Genomic DNA, 2,582 nt, shown 5'->3' with positions numbered 1-2,582 from the left:
GGTATAGCATGTTTAGAGAAAGCTAGTTGCATATCTAGAGCTAAGCATAGGAGGATGTATATAGCGTGAATTTACGTTTATTGATAATGGTCTTCTCAGCAATAGATTTGTTCTTAGAAATCTTGTCTCATTTTATTGTTCGTATACTTCATGCTCGGAAGAGAGAGAAGCCGGGAAGTACAAACTTGAGAGAGGTGTGGGGATTTTGTGAGTTTGGAAATTTATAATAATTATTAAAAAGCAGGAATTACGAGCAAAATCAAAGGAAGCTTAGGCTGTAAGGAAGAGGTTGTTTGCTGGCAAAATGCAGCTGAGACGCGTGGCGTGCGGCGCCGCCAAAAAGCCATGGCGGCGGAACAACTATAAAGCAGCGCATTTCGCATTCCACCGGCTTTCTTCATCACCTAATTTCTTCATCAGCCTCGTCTCGCTCGCTTTCTTGCTGCTGCTGCTCACCACCTTTCTTCATCAGCCTCGTCTCGCTCCCTGCCTCCCTGCAGCTGGCTGGCTATGGCGACGCTGGCCTCCCCGACCCAAAGCCAGAGCCTAACTCGCAAGCGCCCCCGCTCCCTCCCCTCCAACCTCCTCCTTCCCCCCCACTTCTACACCCCCGACATCTCCCTCCTCTTCTCCCTCGGCCCCGAGCTCGGCCGTGGCTCCTTCGCCACCACCTTTCGCTGCCTCGAGAAATCCTCGGGCCTCCCCTTCGCCTGCAAATCCATCGACAAGTCCTCCCTCTTCAACCCCCAAGACGCAGCCGACGTCGCCACCGAAATCTCCATCATGCACCACCTCTCCGGCCATCCCAACATCGTCCGCCTCCACCGCGTCTTGGAGGACCCCGACTCCATTCACTTGGTCATGGAGCTTTGCCCGGGCGGCGAGCTCTTCGATCGCATCGTCCGCAACAAGCGCTTCTCCGAACGTGACGCCGCCCTGGTCCTCAAAAGCTTGACGGAAGCGCTCGCTTACTGCCACGCAAACGGCGTCATCCACCGGGACCTCAAACCCGAAAACATCCTCCTCGCCGACGATGACGATCACGACGACTACTCACGCATTAAGGTCGCCGATTTCGGACTCTCCGTCGCCTTCTCGCCCGGTGATCAGCTGTCCGGCGTTGCTGGGAGTCCGTTTTACGTCGCACCTGAGGTGCTGGACGGCTGCTACTCCCAAGAGATCGATATTTGGAGTGCCGGAGTAGTCCTCTACGTCCTCCTCAGCGGAGAGCCCCCCTTCTGGGCCGAGACCACGCAGGGTGTCTTTCATGCAATCCAGCATCATCAGCTGCGCTTCACGGGCGCTCCTTGGAGCAACGTCTCTCCTGCTGCCATCGACCTCATCCAGGGAATGCTGTGCCGGGATGTCCGAGCCAGGCTCACGCCAGCCCAGGTGCTTGCACACCCTTGGATTGTAGCAGCAGCTGCTACTAATCCAGCAAACAGTGATGGCGCCAGCGTCTGCCCCAACGCCACTGCTGCCACCCTCCCTCCAGCTCCCAAACGTCGGGAATGCAAGGGAGCTCCTCGTCGACGGCGCTTTCATGGCCGGGCCGGGCAGCTCGCAGCTCGACCTCCACAGCTCTGTGTTTTCTGATCAGTCGAGCTACAAATTCAATTGTAACACTACATGATGCGATGATGCAGAAGGCAGTATATACTTGCAGAGAAACCACAACGCGGCCTGGAATGCCATGATAGCTACGTCACCTTCATCTGTTCATCTGTGTTCTCACTGCTTCCTGTCATGCAGGTCTGGTTTCTGATGGTAGCCGATAGTTTTCCAAAGAGGACTACTGGAAGAGGCACAGGACCTGCTCCTCAGTATGTCACTTGAACATATTAATACTTCATCTTGGTTGAGCTTGATTTCATCTTGCAGAATTCATCACAATGATGTTGAGCAGGCTCTGCGTGCCGCAAATTCACGACGATGTTGTGCGTGGCTGTTGCACTTGGGCCCATGTCCATCTCCCAGGAACATTTATTCTGCTTACAAGAACCTTTGGGTCTGTTCTACCTGAAATACTACTGCCACACATCCTGGCCGTCTCATGATATGTTCAGGAAACAAAAATGCCACCATTGTGAAGCCATTTTGGCTCTGTCTGGCATCCTTTACAAAAGTAACATATAACAATTTTGGACACCATTTTTGGCAGTTTTGGGAATATCCTGATCAATTTGGATCAAATTTCAGGTCTGTCTTCACGGGCAGCATTCACATATTCAAAGTAATAATCTGATCAATTTGGATCAGATTTCAGTTGTGTCTTCACAGGCAGCATTCACATATTGAAAGTAACAATTGTTATAAATTTATAGCTTATTGAATACATTTTTGGGCTTCATTTCAAGCCATATAATAAAGGCACGTCATGCAGTAAGATGTTGGAAATTTGATCATATCATATGATCAGAATTGAATGTAGTCTTTTCCAAAATGTTCAGAACATCAAACGCAATGTGTTTTCTCATTTATGTCGAATTTTGTAGAGCTAATTTTAATTGGGAAAAGTCTCATCAACAAAATGGACATGGATATCATAATTGAGGCAATTTTACATCAAGCTGTTCAAGAGC

At 50.2% G+C, this 2,582-nt stretch overlaps 1 pseudogene; it reads left to right on the top strand.

Annotated features, from left to right (window-relative positions):
- The first annotated feature begins 446 nt into the window (after positions 1-446).
- Positions 447-1,596, top strand: LOC147904966 (calcium-dependent protein kinase 11 pseudogene; annotated as a pseudogene).
- Positions 1,597-2,582: the final 986 nt, after the last annotated feature.

The sequence above is a fragment of the Dipteris shenzhenensis genome, chromosome 2, assembly GCF_047967505.1.
Source record: "Dipteris shenzhenensis isolate YYH24624 ecotype China chromosome 2, Dip_SZ_1.0, whole genome shotgun sequence".
In the NCBI taxonomy this organism is placed as follows: Eukaryota; Viridiplantae; Streptophyta; class Polypodiopsida; order Gleicheniales; family Dipteridaceae; genus Dipteris; species Dipteris shenzhenensis.
Note: the sequence above shows the minus strand (reverse complement) of the source record. Positions and strands in the feature narration are given on the sequence as shown.